General features: G+C 38.0%; 1 protein-coding gene across 1 annotated transcript in view; it reads left to right on the forward strand.

The window, feature by feature from the left end:
* The window catches only part of LOC122401320 (neuropeptide SIFamide receptor), an 83759-nt gene that overhangs the window by 16068 nt on the left and 50374 nt on the right, over positions 1-17317 (forward strand). The gene's annotated exons all lie outside the window — the stretch shown is intronic.

The following is a 17317-nucleotide window of genomic DNA, read 5'->3' on the forward strand; positions in this document are numbered from 1 at the left end:
AGGTACTCGTTCATCCTATTGATTTGCATAAACTGTTTTGCAGGGGACGAGTGGCATAAAATATAGATTCGACTGCTTTGTGGGGTTGAAGAGAAAATAGTTTTCGATTGTTACATTTTATTCAAATGCGATAACTATTACACCACCTGTGGGAACGAGTAATCCTAGGGGTTCCAGTTTGCCCTGACAGTTGACAGTGTAGTATTCAATCAGAAAGAAACGGACGATGCGTCACTCAAGGTACAGTTCTCAGTTCATAATTGACGCGTTTATTAAATAAAAAAATATTCAATTTCCGATATTCTAACGACTATTTTTTCGAAACGATCGCTTCGTTCAGATTTACGATATGCCTGCGTTAGTATTTCAGGACCATTCAAATTCGTACCCATAAAATGAAATTTTATCGTTGTTCGATCCGTTTGTAAACGACAAGCTTAAGAAAATTGTTCTTTTCAAGGCAACAAAGACTTTTAAGATCATAAAATATTCAATACTTTCAGAATACTCCAAACGTTAAAAATTTCAAAGTTTACTTGTCCCTAACAAGACATTGTTAGAGATTCAAGTGCCATTGATTTAAAATATTTAATTAAATGTCGTCGAATTCGTATAATCGCATGTTTTCGCGGGTTAGAGTCATAAATGATTTAAAGGATCTGTTGTACAAAGGAATAGGTACTCAAGGTACTCAAAGAGGAAGAACAAGGTTATGGAAGGAAGGTTCAGTTGGAGTAACGGTATAATAGATCAATTTTATGTAACATCCTCGCCTACTGATTATGCTATACATCACCGGGTCGATTTTATTTATAAAATTTAAAGTAGGACGATGTTTCTATCGAGAGCTGTGACCTTTAGATGATATGCCACTCATGGACTGGTTACTTCTATAGTCGGATCAACATCAACTGACCGGCTCAAGGCCATTCAGGATTCATCCCTAATACTCCGTTTGACTACAACTACTCCTTTTATCTCTTTGTATAGTGTTTTCCGTATTTGCAACTAGAGAGCTTGTCAACAAATTGTTTGGACGCTCGTGGAAAGTCACAGAATCGATGGATTTTTGTGCGTGATCACAAAGTCCGTATTTATTGCAATTATTCGCAAGGAAATTAAGACAAACTCGTTTACAAAACGATGAAGTGGCACCAGTAAACGAATAATCAAACGAACGTTTCTGAACACTTATTGGAGAATTTGCAAGGTTATATTATCTGTAGTAGTTTTTATTTATTTGAGACATTACTTTCTTTGAAACTTCTCTTTGAGTTTACTGAATTCATTCTATGAATTCGTGTAACAAAATTTATATAATTTTTATTATTCTATCAAAATATCGCGGATGGAAAATTTATATAAAACTGTCACGTTGTCGGTCAATCTGCAAATGTTATCCATAGTTAATGTTTCCTGAAAAGGTGACATTATCGTCACCGGATGACGAAGTCTCCACACGTTTCGTATTTGCTTCGCGAAAGAAACCGGAAGTCTCTAACGAAATTGAAGCCGCCCACGCAAGACCATCTTTTTGCAGGGCTGCGTGGCACGTTGAAGTCTCGTGGAGTGATTATTAGATGATGGAAAGAAGTTTCGCTCCCATATGATTTTTACAGAGGGAATCAAGAGCGATGATTCTCGTTGGCACGTCCAGTAATTTATTACTGGCGGTCGACACCGTTTCTTATTAAAAACCTTTGTCAAATTGGTCACGGTCGCGGGAAGTGTTCTAAACGTACGATTACCCGCTGCGTAACGTCATGGTTATACGTTCGAGGATAGTTTAATTAAACTGTATTAATTTACGAGTGCTTCTATGACAGGAGCGCTAAAGAGGATATCGATGAAAAACAGTTGCGTTCGTGTGACTTATCGTTTAAAAAATTTAGTTATTATATGTTTACCTGATAAATGTCTAAATATCAAATTGTTATCTTAAACAGGTTCGTGTCTGTTATTATAGATTCTGTATAACAAACTATGAGTTGCTGGTTTCCTACGGTTATCGTTTTCGTGCAACAAATTTCTTGCATTTCTCATCGTTCTATTTCATTGCAGAAGGATAAATCACAGAAATCCTTTACAAAGGAAATGCACTGTATTTGCGTCGTTCCTTTCCCTCGAATATATTTCATTGTGCCATTGTGGCTGATCAATAAAATCAAAGGCAAAGCCTGATCGACGCGTTTGCAACGTAATCACGCGTAATTACCCTAATTTTCCGTTTCTCCGTAACATCACAGCGTTCCCAAGTCACGGTTATAACGTAATTGCACCAACTTTGGCAAGTTTGCATAGTTTTCTAAAATCGACGGGAGTTCGAGCTTTGAAATTGCGCTTCGAGCACACTTCCGGTAACCAAGCTGCCACCGTTTCGGGAACAGCTATCGAAAGTCCTCTAACACTTTCTTCGGAACAACCAGCGAATAATAATTAGATTTCATGCTTGCGTTGCACGAAAAAAAACTACTTCGATAATCTTTGACGAGACAATTTAATTTAATATTTTTGGAATTTAATGAACGAACAAAATTTTGCAAATTTTACTAAATGGCCAAAATAAGGGGTCGATCAGGAAAATATTCAGGCTTGTCGAAACAATATCAAACGATTCAGACATTTCATTTTATAATCTTTTTGCTTTTATTAAAATATATTGTTAAGGAGGACAAAAAATAAGACGTATGACCTGAGATAACAAGACCTTGTCAAACGTGAGACAGCAGACGGATAGTTCTGCCTTTATTTATCGACTGTTAATATTGACGGTTACTGTATAGTTATTAATGGAGCTCCAGATACACGATACGAGAAGAAAGTAGCATGAGTTTGAAAATGGTTCGCCATAGTCGAGGTCAGTTTCCTGAAATCCGTGTGATAAAATGACATTAAACGCTTGTTTGTGCTCGTATTAAACTCGTTTCTTAACGATTGCTCTATCGATCTATGGAATCGTAGTTGTCGAGAAATGGAGTAAAGTAACGAGACTTTTATAAGTCGTAAACGAACTTCTCGATAACACTTCCTCGACAGTGATATTAGATCGATGATTCGAACTCATCCGCGTCCCAAGACGGCCAAGCAACGAGCAGCTTCCTCGTGGATTGAAAAAGACGATGGAGAAATGACCAAACGATTTTTTCATATAACGCGAAAGCGGTCCCGATGGTCGTTGCGGTTATTCAGGTTCGAAAAACGCGGCGATCAAACGGGTCCCCGTTTTCCAGGGTGCATCAGGGCGGTGGGTGCACGGCTCCCTCCTCGTTTGCTTTGAAATGGAAATTGGCAGCGATCTTGGGATTCTAGACTAACGACACGGCAAATCGAATTACTCGCGCTCAAAGTCGATCATTGGACCACGACACCGCAACGGGGCTGATTTCATCATTCGAGTCCGCTTAGCCGTGCGTCGCCATTTTCATCGGCTCGTTAATGGATCCGCGAGGCTTCTCAAATATTTACCGTACGACCAGCTTCGATGGGACCGTTAGAAGATACGTATCGGCTCGATCGAACGGCTATTGTCTGCGCGAACGATCAGACTTCAACACTAAACTGATACTTTGTGTATACCCACTCGTAGTATGACTGATCAAATGATTTTCTTTTTTTTTCTTACGAGGCAACGCACTTCTAATTTTTGCATTATATGCATAGAAAGTTGTGTTTTGAAGTTCATTCATCAGATACCTTTCTCTTTTATGTTGCATAGTTTCCCTTAAAGTGTTTTAAGAATCTGTGCAAGAATATTCAATACTTTTACTTTAACTGTGTCGAAATTTTTTAATTGTCATCGGACAGAAGATAAAACGCCCTTGAAAACGAATTCTGTTTGTAGTCGATACCGTAGTTAATTCTGGAGAAAACAGTTGTTTACGAAAAAATGGCATAGTAATTATGCAAACATCCTGTATGCAAATTTAAATTCATTTTCAATTAAGTGAACAATTTATAATCGAGTTTTATCGCAAACCAGTCGTATAATCAATAGGAATTGCTGAAACCTCTTTAGGTATATAGTGTCAAAGTAAATATAAAAATAAATATAGAAAACAGCATAAATTATAGTAGTTGATATAGTCATCGGATAAAGGATGAAATGCCGTTTAAAACGAGCGCTCAAACGAGTCGATAGCGTAATTAGTTCCGGAGATACGAGGATTTTAGTTTCAAGTCGATAGGGTAACTAGTTCCGGAGATGTAAGGGCTCGAAGCGTTTGTTTACGTTGCGAGAACAATGAACTTTCTTACTACGGCCTCGGACATGACGCACGTACGAGAAAAAGAGGTCCATCAGACGCGTCAGACGGAGACAGAGATAGTCGAATTAAAAAAATTACCTTTTACATAAATTACGAAATCTCGAAAACGGAAAGTTGGATCGACAAAAACCAAAAGCCATTTTAAAGGAGAGGCTTTGTCGCTTCTAACGATGGCTCAATTATTAATAAAACCTTAGTAGTTTCAGAACTGCACGGGTCTAATGTTTAACTATTTTTAATAAGCGTTGTTAGACTGTTTTAAGTGAAAACTGAAGATTCTCTCCTTTCATCTTTGCTATATCAAAGATAGTCGTGGTAGGCAACAGAGACTACATATTTTCGTCGGGAAACAAGCAATAAGAATAGAAGTGAATATTGTAAAATTCATTGTACATATACTATAAAAAATCTCGTGAAATATTACTGTCGTTAATGACGATAACAATAATTCTCTATTACAAAAACCAAACTTAGCAGAATTGATTGAGTTACTCCCGCGCGAAACTCGTAGTTTGTTTTAATTTATTTACAAAACACGCTTCGGAAATTGTTGTAAAAGAGAAAGACGATGTACTGGTAAAAACTACATTCTTATTAATCAAAGTCACAGCCACGATTTGTTACCGCTTATCTTCTGGATTTACCGGGAACTTTGTTCAAATAAAGGAGTCAGAGATCCGAAAGATTATTCGTATACCACGTATTGGATTTAAATAAAATTGTCTCCTTGATCGCAAATCTATATAATTCAACAGCTTATTTTTATCTCGTGCAAAATAATGTGTCTTTTTATAAAAGTAATAAAACAAAAATACTTTATCATTTAATATGCAATAATTCTATGAAATCCAAATCGTTGGTTTAAATCGGTAAACTTAAAACTTTTTAAGAATACGTGCAGATCTCTTACTTTGGCACAAAATAATTCATTCTAACAATAAAAGCTTAGCTGCTACTCCTTTTTACTATTTTAGCCAACTATTCCATGCTTTTCGATACTAGAAAACTAGTTTCTCAATATTTGGTTCTATATTACATATTTTTAAACGTAAATTGGCTTTCGAAGCGAGACTGGTTCTATATTTGTTTTCTAAAGCTTCTCACGCGAGATGGAGAATGTAATAATTTTCCTTCGAATATGAAAACTTTTGAACGCGAAACACTGGTTTAAATTATATTATAGAATTATTTCTAATGAAAGCCACGATAGAAACGTTTCACGATTCGTGTATTAGCGGCATCTGCGAGTTCTCCTCGACGTGTTTCTTCGCTGTAGCTACTTCCGGGGTTACAAATTGTTTCAATAAAATCCACCCACCTTCGTAAAACTTTGCCTTCATTAATCAACGGGCGTTTTTGTAGCTTCATTGCTGGCCCCTAAACAGTCTTTTATTTGCCTCGAATTCCGGTTAGATTTAAGGATCGCCGGTAAATCACGGAAACCGAAAATCTGTCCGGTGTAAATTTCGCACGGCCTCCTACCACACGGAATTTACAACTGCGCTCTTCTAGGTACGTCTCTGCATTTAAATACACTTCGGCGTTATTATGAAACCGAGATCAAATCGAGCTGTACAATTTATTCAAATTTTCCTTGCTCTACAATTTTATTTAGTATGTGCTCAGCGTGCAAACACTGTGCTTCGCGTTGTTACAGTTTTTGTTTATTTTAGCGACTACGTGGTACATTTATAAGCCCTAATTTAGTTTTTATTATCTATTCGAGAAAATAGCCCTTACAAGTAACATAATAATTCTCAAACCTTTCGATGGTCGCTTCGAACCAGGAGTTACTTTTAATCTTAGAAGTCTTGAAAGTCTCCTTACAGTTCTTGAGAACTTCTTTACTTTAATTTTATTTCTTGATTTTATTTTGTACCTAAGCGTTAAGAACAGTTGAAGTTTGCCCAGAATTTAACCAATTCGCCTCCATAAGATTAATAGCGAAAGTCAATTGAAAAATTGCTCGTATTCGGTTTGTCCTGTCGTTGGATAAACAAGCATCAAGGGAATGCATTTTTGCAACACTTTAATCCCGTGTCTCAAGGTCGCGCGTGCAAGGAAATCAACTAGGGTCTCTTAATCTCGTTTTCGCGGTACTTAAGACCCAAGGCAAAGCTCAAGCGACGTATCTTTATCCATCTTCTGATAACCTGTCCGATAAGCTTTCGTTTCACAGCGGGCAGAAGTGGATGGGCACGAAACAGCGTCGACCAACAGAATTTATTCAGCCGTTGAACGAAGTCGATATAATATTCTTTGCGGATGGCTCGGCAAAGTCCTTGGCAGCAGAAATCGAGAGAACACCGGGTTAGGCAAAGATATGGTTACGTGTCAAGGACCTGATGATAAAATCGGGAATGTCTTTAAACACCTGCACGACAGAACGTTTCGATGGATATTGAGAGCGTCTAATATTTAAACAAAAAAAATATGATTTAAATTTACAAAATTAAATTACGATAGAGACTTTTGCGTATCCAAGTTATCTGCGTATGTTACTATCCAAACGTTCTTTTATCTAAGTAAAGTAGCACGAGCCCTCTTTGAAAATTCTTCTCTCAGAAATCATTTGCAGATCTTTTTTTTTAAAACATATAATCGACCAAGGAGTTTCTATATTCTCACTAATAACTCTGCAATTTGCAACGATTGTTTTTATTTCATTCTCGTCAACGAAAGCTACAAAACCGCTTCGTTGTTATTCTGATTGAGTTTTCGTGGGCCAAGCTCACTTCTGACCCGGTCTCGAACTTTCAACCTCCAGCGTGCTTATTGCGACCGTGATATTTCATTAATTCTACGTAGTCGTTCGCAAAAGCGATCTGTTCGTGTAGCGTGTAAGCTCCGGGAACTTTCTCGAACTATTCGCCGATCGACGTTTTCCATTTCGAGCAGACTTCTTTCGAGCTCCCGGGAACAAAAAGAAGGAAAAAGGAAGAAGAAAGACCGAGTTTGACTAATTGTTGCGATCGATGCGCCGATAATTAGGTTGCGGGATCTACGATAAACCGTCGACGAAACGCCGCGAGCTGGACGGTGCGGGGGTGGAACAGCGAGCAATTATGCAAGGAAAAGGCGCCGCCTCGATGTTGTTGGCCAACATGCAGGACGTTCGCGTTAATAGCGTTTTCCTTGCAAGTGACATCTATCAACGAGAAATAAGAAAGAGTACAGAGTTCGTCATACGGACGGGTTAAAATAATTTTCGACGTTGCCGTTTTTCCGGTTTTCAGAAAATTTTTATTTCGTGCGATATTAAAAACTTGGTGGCACCGTTAGTCCCGTGTACAGCGACGAGTAAAACTGAGCACACACTGTACGAACGTTTCCAAACGTGCTCAAACCGTGCTCCAAAACTGACTAAAACGACTCGTAATCGTGATAGAATTAATCGAATTCTGTGTATTTCACTTTTTATATAGCCTTTAGTCGTTTGACGAAGTTTACGATGAATTGGATGTTCTTTCTGAGGCGTTAGAGATTCAGTGTTTGTCGAAAAATTAAATCAGAAAGCAAGGGGTTAATATTATATATTTTAAAAATTTGGGAAATAATTATAAATATGCATTCTGTGAGTATCGTTTAATATTTGATGCTTTTTAACTATTTTGTTTTTTAAACGCATTGTCTTTTAGTCGTTTGACGAAGTTTATAATAGATTGGATATCCATTCTGACGCGTTAGAAATTCAGTGTTTGATGAGAAATTAAATCAGAAAGCTAGGGGTTGATATTACATATTTTTAAAATTGGGAAATAATTATAAATATGCATTTTGTGAGTATCGTTTAATATTTTATGCTTTTTAAAGTAGTTAAAGTAGTTGACACTGTCAATTTTTAGTCGTTTAACGAAGTTTATAATAGATTGGATGTTCGTTCCGACGCGTTGGAGATTCAGTGATTGTCGAGAAACTAAATCAGAAAACAGAGGGTTGGTGTTACAAATTTTTAAAATTGAAAAATAATTTTAAATATACTTTTAATATTTAATGCTTTTTAACTACTTCGACCTTGTCTTTTAATAGTTCAGCGAAATTTATAATAAATCGAGTATTCATTTTGTCGCATTAGAGATTCAGTGTTCGATGAGAAACTAAACTAGAAAGCGGAGGGTTGATATTGCGAGTGTTTGAAAGTGGTAAATAATTATAGAGAAATTAGAATCGTTTCGTGGGGAAAGAGTTTGCAAAGGGAAAAACGGTTGGAAAGAAGAGTAACGCCGGATAGGAGCGACAAGGATACACTGTATAGGTGCAGGCGGTGGCGGTAGACTGTAGGTCGTAGGTTGCAGGCAGCGGGTCGCCGTTCGAGTTCAATGTGTACGTACGCCCCCGCACACGCAACAGAGGGTGAGTGTATCGAGTGCGCTGGCTGCACGGGGTGAATGCCCCGAGGTGACCGCGTCCCGCACCCTCCAACCTGCAGCGCTTCTGAGAGTCTCCTTTGGAAACTGGGGCACGGTTCTACTATACCAGGCAGCCGTGCTTCGAACCTTCCCTCTGGCGAACGTGATGACCCCGCCTAGACTCCTCCTGACACCCACGTCTGAACTGTTAACGTCCAGTGTTTATCAACAATGCTCGCCAGTCGCTCGAGGTCGAGTAAATTTCTTCCGTTTAACGCCTCTTTTTCAACCCCTTCCTCCTTCTTGCCCACGGTAGAATCGACGATTGCTCGAATGGTTCAATATACAATCCACCCCTAAAAGTGTACGCCTGGTATTCTTGCAGTAACTTTGCACAGAATTAACGCTTTGATTACGTTTGGCTACGTCGCTACTAGAAAAATTAATTCTTGAATCGTTACAAAAATTAGTATCGATAGAAATTTTGGGTTATCTAGTTTACAAATGGTCTTGAATCAAAATTGTTAGTCTTGCAGAGTATTATACGATTTTTATCTGGCAGCGAATAGTTTCCAATACGTCACTGAAAGTATTGTTTTAGTTTGAGATAATAATTGTTGAACATTTAATCCTTCAATTTTAATAACTAATGGCGGATCGTCTTGGTAACTGAATGGAAATCTGAATTTAATGATTCTTATCGAATCGTTGTATTATTTTTTATTTTTACAAGATTCATTACAAACGAGAGCTTTACGACTCCGAACGAGAAGTTTAAAAAATAAATTAACGTTTCGCTTTAACACTAGAACTACCGAAGTGGTCAAAATGACCCATTCGTAATTTAGAATAAAAATTGTAAAAACTTCACTCGACTGGGTTTTTGCAAATTTATCACAATTTTCTATAACGAGAACGGATAAATATTTATTTCCATTGCATTATACTTTCTTCAAGTTTCTATAGTTTTAATTTCTTTGGTCCAAATAAATACACCATAATTCTTGTTAGTTTTAGTGTTAAGTAACTATCGATTCTCCTACTTATGTTTAATTAACGAAGGCCCACGCCACAGTAATTAACGTGTCATCCAAGTATGACTAGGGTGCTAGCTAAGATGCTTAAACATTTGAACAGTTTCATCTGTCAGGCGTTCGTTCGATAAATCTTGCCACGCGTATATTAAATATAGAGCATCGCTATCACCTCTGATATCTTATTCCACGAAGTTTTCAGTAATACGATCCTCCGTACTGCATTATTTCCTCTGTGACGAACAAACTGAAAAAGTCGAACAAATGAGTTGCGACAGTTTTCACGTCCAATCGAACGGAAATTTCACCTTGACTTCGAGGAAAGTGTAAAAAGGGCCATTTGTATCGATACAGGGAAAAATAGAGCAAACTAAAAATGTAACATCGAGCGATAAACAAATTCGCGAACCGTTTTATGCGTGAGTCAGTCTTTTGAAGATTATACAGCTTGCTCGCTAGGAAAAATGATGGATATTGACAAAATATTTTACATCCAATATTTAGAATAGATTTTCAACGACACGTAGTATGCATTGAAATTATGCAGGATACAATATCTCTGTTAGAATAGAGGCTTCAAATTAAAATATTTATGGCATGTGGCACTTAGAATTTAAGGGAATAGTAAGCATCTAAAAATAGTAAATTCTTTGTAATCATTTCATTGTAATTCAGAATGTAATATTCCTTCTCGGGTTGTCATAAAGTCATGGTTATCGTTTATAGGTCAATGTCTCACTCTCTCACTTATTGTTTCTTGAGGGCACCTAAAAGAAAAGAATATTTCCGCTCTCGAATGATAAGTTTTAAATAATAACAAAAACTTTGAAACTATCAACATTCTTCTCGAAGAACTTGTTCGAAAGTCACGACTATGAGTGCCACCATTTTGAGAACACATTGATACAAAATAAGTGCTGGGGAAGCGGAAGGAACATTAGTTGCTGTAAATCCATTAAGCAAGTACAATTATACTCTGAAAAGAAAGAACCTCTGGGCATCATAAGGGTCTTAATGCTACTCGTCACGAAGTGGACGTTAGCGTTTCGTACTGTATCCCTTCTATGGTTTTTCTTCAGAAACATAAATTCTCATTAACTCGAATTCTTCGTCGAAAACCTGATACGGTATAGAAAGTTGCCAAATTCGGATTCTCTGCCTCAAAATCGAAACAAAAATGGTTCTCTGAAAATTCTGAAAACGGAATTATTTTTCGCGATCGTTCGAGTATAGTTCGGGGCCAGACATTTCCTCCGAGATAATACGAAAGTAAATTAACAGACTATTAAAACGGCAATATCGCTTAAGCCACGGACGATTAACGCTTAAATTCTATATGCACGCGGAGAGTATATACCGCGGAAAAGCGGGAACGGGATATTATTTCTCAATCATCCTCGCAATTAAAGCAAAAGGTTTTCGAACGGTCACTAGTTCGCCAGCTATAGTCCCGTAATAAATCATCGACCTTGACACATATCGCGGGCGACATACGCGAATATGTGTCAGCGCACACGAATGGGCACGGTCATGGATGCATTCGAACAGGTTCGCAATGCAGACTCCCGCACACGTACGTAAATTTGCATGCGACGGTTGAATGTGTCTATTCAGTCTGTCTTTGTCACGGCATCGTGAACAGTCGCATGCTTTATGCACACTTAATTACACGTTATTGCGCTTCGGAGGACACCGTTAAGTTTTCCCTCTTGCGTCCGCTGGGGATCGACGACGCGCGTTCGATCGACTGCACGATCGTTCCGTGTGACAGAATGTTTCGCGTAATCCTGATTTCACGAGCGGGATTGCCGGGACCCAGTCGGGATCAGAAACGACCTTACCGTTTCCAACGAACGTAGCATTCGCCTGGCGTTAGGAACACGACGTCTATACTTTCGAACACAGCTAGGAGCTCCAGAGATCTATTTTGAAACATGGAGGATCCAGAATCTTCTCTACAAAGAGATGAAATACATTCGAACCTTCTTTTCTACAACTTGAAATTTGCTTTGCGTCTACCCTATTCCAACCAAAATAAAAGGGTCGACGCTGGAACTACCGAAGCAGTCAAAATGATCCATTCGTAATTTCGAATAAAACTTGTAAAACTCGACAGAATTTTTTGAAAATTTGTCGTAAGTTTCTGTAGGAGAATGAATAAACACTTGTTTCTATTGCATTATACATTTCTTCACTTATCAAATAAATATACTATAATTGTCGGTAGTTCTAGCGTTAACAACAGCATATACAGGGTGTTAGGCCACCCCTGGGAAAAATTGTAATGGGAGATTCTAGAGGCCAAAATAAGACGAAAATCAGGAATACCGATTTGTTGATGGAGGTGTGGCGCTGCTTCGCTGCGGGTAGAGGATCTCGTGAGAATTCGTAGGAGGGCAGAAAAGGAAAGGAGGGGGCGCGTTTCATCCGGGCCTGCCAGTGGACTCATCAGTAAGGCTTTCTAGCAGGCCCTGCCTTAGACGACTGGGATATTGGGAAGTCGTTCGAGGAGTGTATATATAGCAACGGAGGGGTCGGTCGAGCGCTTGTGAGAGCGCGACCCCTCTGGTGGCGAGCATGGGAGGCGACGCCACAGAGGCTTCGTTCAAAAGTTATTAATGTTTAAAGTTCCGCCCGTACTGAATTTTTTTCTCGAAAATGCGTAGGACTTCGGGGGTATGTTTATTCACCACAAGTGATTGTAATTGACCCCCGCAACCGAAAGTAATTTTTCCAGAATGATTTGAAACTTTTTGAAATTTCAGGGGAATCGGAATGTCAGGATCAGACATTGTATTGTCGGTAAGGAATTTTTTTTCTCGAAAGTACGTAAGATTTCGGGATATGTGTAATGACCAAAAATGATTGTAATCGACCCCTGCAACCGAAAATAATTTTTTTAGAATGATTTGAAATCTTTTAATTTAATTTTTTAATAACTTTTTAACGAAGCCTCAGTCAAGAAATTGATATTCTTCATATTCGTCTTATTTTGGCCTCTAGAATCTCCCATTAAAATTTTTCCCAGAGGTGACCGAACACCCTGTATGTAAATATAATTTCTTCTTTTCGTACGATTAGAACGTTCTCAATTTTTATAAGACTAGTACAATAAAGACAGATTATTATTATCTCTAATTTTTATTTTCATTATAATTTGGGAAATACTTGTTAATCAATGTAGACTGCGTTGCCTTGTCTGTCATTGTCTTGCATCAATATTCGATTATAGTAATAGTGCTCAAGGAATATTATTTGAATGCTTATCCTTGATACTTGATACTTGTAAAAGCAAAATTGTATTTTTTTACTTTTACTTATGCGCTGCTGTACCTAATTACAGCATTTATAAGTTATCGTTCCAACATATACAACAAGATTATGTACAGAAGGTGCAGCAATTGGGAAATGGACGAGGAACTAATTAAATAACTACTAACTTGTTATTTGTCAAGCTATTTATCGCAGTGGACAGTATACGGAGATGATTAAGAGTTGACTGACTGCGAGTTCGACTTTGGTTAACTGACCATAGAGACATCGTTCTTCTGTACATTCGACGTGGGTGGAGCGATGTTTGTCGTCCAGTTTATGTTTGATTAAGTGACTCCTCGCGATTGTCTTCTTCGGTGGCGTTGGCCCAGTATTTCCGAGAGAGGACAACAAATTTGTGAAATTACTAAAACTTCAGCTCCCTATAAGATTACTCTCATAAGAGTAGTTTGTCTTGATATTAATGGAATATCGGGTGGAACTGACAGAATTTGTCAGACACACCTTTGAAACTTTCTTTCCAGTTCAACAAACGTTTCGTCTAAACGCTGAGGAAAGATTGGAGTGGGAGTTTATCGAATAGAAATTCTTTTCTTTGTTTCGATTCTACACTTTGTAAATCAACATAATTTTATAATACAATATTAAGCGGTATTCGACACAGTAAAAATACCATTACAACGTTCGTATAACTATTATATTTAAAAATTGGTTCGTGCAGCTATTCCCACTTTTCTAGCTTCTTTCTTAACATTCATTGATTTTCAATTTCTTCATTTCTACATAGAAAATTTTATCATTTTGTAAACATTGACGATAGAAATTGTGGAGGGTAATTGATAATTACGTTTCCAATACGGCACTATCCTGAAATAATTAACAATTTGTCGTGAACTGATTAGCTTACTCGATCCATGTGTCAACGTAGGCAGCTGTAATATTTCGAATATCTAACTCGGAGAGAATTTATCGATGGTCTAGACAGTTAAATTGGTTAAAGCAGCTGTCTGGATTTGAATCCAACGATCCAATCACTGATTCTTCTTACAATTTCCATAAGTAGATTTAACATTGTACTTTCGTTTTCGAGCATTACTCGAAATTTCAAGTTCTGCACTGTGTTTTTTAGATTACACGATTCCAATCCTGCTTAGTGAATCTGAAACACGATTGCAAGATTCTGTATGCACGCGTGCGTGTTTGTATCGATGTTTATTGGAATTTATTTCGTTTAATAGTTTTTTGGTAGTTTTTGTACATGGAACATCGAAGCTATTAAATTTTCTTTGAACTCTGTACGTTTATATGCGCGTGTACGTTTTGCTTTATCAGAATATCATAAACTTTGACAGAGGATCTTCCATATATGGGGCATCGATGCCATTAACTGTTTGAAAAAGTTCGTCGAGGATATTGAGGAAATATTGGTACAGGGAGTGCTATATTTTGTTTTGTAACGAAGAGTTACGTTGAGAAGTGGAGTGGGTTCTTCTGCGAGGATAAGCCAACAGAAACGGATCTGGCTTCTAGGTCGAGAATTACTCGAACACGTTGTATTTGGTTAAAAGTTTTAGCTATTAAAACCGAGAAAATTTGATACGCTCTAAACTAATACCGGGAAAGTTTCGCAATACTGTTATCAGCTTGTACGGTTTACGCGAAACTATAGCGAGCGAATAAAAATGTTCCTGACTTATCGTTCGATCTTCGCAAATAAAACACTGTTAATTCAATTATACATATCTATAATAAGTTGGACACTTTACATATCATATTCAATTCGCGATAATTGGACAAATTTTTGTTCTACACGATATGTGATTCCAATTTTGTTTCATTTCAATAATAATTTAAACTTTCAAAACTTAATCTAAAAAATGTATTAATTTCTTTACCACCGTTCTAACTAGGATTTATTGTTTTCGAATCTCCTTCGATTACTAACTCCTAACGATTGATACTTTTTTAAAACCTTTTCGACTTTCTAACGATTGGAGAATGAAAGGCTCAAAGTATCAATATACCACGCGAATCGCGACGAGAACTACGAAACGTCGAGAGAATAATAGGAATCGAGCTATCACGGGTAAAGGGGGAGGTTTATCGTTGTCATCGTTCTCGAATTAATCGAGTAGCAAGTTTTCTCGTTTGCCGCTCGCGCGAGAGAACAGGGAAACTTCGCGGAAAGTGTATGGACACGAACGACATCATTACTCTCCCTTCCATCGAATATTCCCCGAAACTCCTTCGGTCTCCTTCGATTCGAGTCGGTTTAAATTCGTTTCGAACGGCGAAGTTTTCTCGTTAGATCGCGCGAGTTCTTTTTCCCCTTGGTCGCTGCCTGGCGGGTCGCGAAACCGCCTGGCGTTCGATCGGCCGAAAAGAAGAATCGCCGCGAAACGGAAGCGGAGGTGAACGACGAAACGGCGCCGAAATGTTTCTTCGGAGACGCCAGGAGTCGTGTACACAACTGGCGTCCGCCACGAGCGCATTGAAAACCCATTATTAACGGGACAATGAGGCCCGTTTCAAAGCTTCTTATCCTCGAGTTTATTTTCACGCGCTGTTTCGCGACAAGGAATTCTTCCTTTCTTCGCGTTACCGCTGTTTTCGAATTTGCGAAAGCGGGAACGTTGATCAACGAGTGGATTATTGGTTGAGAATTGTCTAATACGCCCCGATGTAATTATTTGAAAATTTACTTGCTTCGAATCCTGCGTACTTGATTTCCATTTGTAAACATTGATAAAATTATCATCGAATAAATTAATTACGTTGTACTCCATTGCTGTTTTAGTAAGACGTTGATAGTAATTTTTTAAAGCGATAATATATCCTGCAAAATATCACAACTATTTTACGATATGTCGCTTTAGGGTGGGTATAGTTGAAAATTTGTATTTGTACAGGGTGAATCAATTAATTCTTTCGCCTTAATTTTTCTTGTAAACTATATGTTGTATAAAAACATGTTTTGAACGAAAGTTGTTTGGTACAAAGAGGGGCATGCACGACTACAATTAATTTTTTACTCAAACGTTTGATAAAAAAGGAAAACTTCGGAAAATTCATTATTGCCGTGTATACTTCTTTTTATACCAAGGAACTTTCGTTCGAAACATTTTTTGCTACGTGTAGTTTACGAGAAAAATTAAGGTGAAAGAGTTAAATTACTCACCTTGTATATCTTAACAACATCTGACGCGCCTGAAATAATTATATAGTAAATGATCACAACTTTCACAGTGGATTTAATATATTAGTCATTTGTATGTCATTATAGTGTGACAACATCACAGAAAAAAGATCTCCATCGTGCATAAGAATTATCGTACATATTTTCAATAAATGTATTACGTAACGATCCTTGAATATTTCCAAACTATACAGTATAATTATTTTTACGCATCGATTGAAAATTGTGTAAATATTTTTTCCTTCGACTGTATAATAATTTGGAAACGATAGGGTTAACATCCCCCTGCGACTGGAACGTTGGTGTATAATTACACAATCGATCGATCGACCGATTCCGCTGCGCGGCGCACCTGCCAGGGAACTGTTATCGCGTTGAATTTCATTTCGAGTTCCTCCCTACTTTTAACGATCCGCGGCGAGCGCTTGATTTTTGGTGCGACTCGTGTCAAGGTTAAATCAACACCAGCTCGCTCGTCCAGTTTTTGCAGTCGCGACCCGCTCGAAAGTATTGCACCGAGGAATCGTAAACCGTAAAACAAAGCAAAATCGCCCAAATTATATCATTTTCGACGTATTTTTAAATATCAATATTTTTAATCTGAAGATTTTGCTTAAAAAACTGAGCCAACGTCGTATCGATGCCTTCCTTTCCTCTTTAGGTAACGTTTGGTGGTCTGGATGGGAACGTAGCATGTATCCAGTTACATCTTTAGTGGTTTTCGAAATGTGCAACGCCTACAGGCTTCCGACCTGCATGCAGACTCTGCAAGGACGTTATACACAAGTTCCTTGTTCGAAACGAGCTAACAATCGTGTCCCTGAAGGAATTATATTAGATTCTGCCAGTTAGAATGTCACCAACTCAAGTCTAGTGGGCTTCCCTGTTCGATGATACTACTTATTCACGCTCTAAACTCTTTAGAAATGGCAAAAGATCACGATTATGACTTTTAGATCACAGTTATAGGTATTCTAGCCTCGCTCGACTATCGTGCATCCATTGTCAGTGGATTTACAATCCGACAGCTCGGGAAAAGTTAGGTAGTGCATTTCCAGCCATACAGGAGTCTTCGAAAAACGTGTACAAAACAGAATCGTGCTCGTAACGTTATCAAAAATGGCATTGCTCCTATCGATCGTAGCGTAAACTCAGGCACACATCGTTAAGGCAAAGCTAAATAGCTTTGCCAGATGTATA

This window comes from Colletes gigas, unplaced genomic scaffold (genome assembly GCF_013123115.1).
Source record: "Colletes gigas isolate AHSC1104 unplaced genomic scaffold, ASM1312311v1 Colletes_gigas_Sc00023, whole genome shotgun sequence".
Classification (NCBI taxonomy): Eukaryota; Metazoa; Arthropoda; class Insecta; order Hymenoptera; family Colletidae; genus Colletes; species Colletes gigas.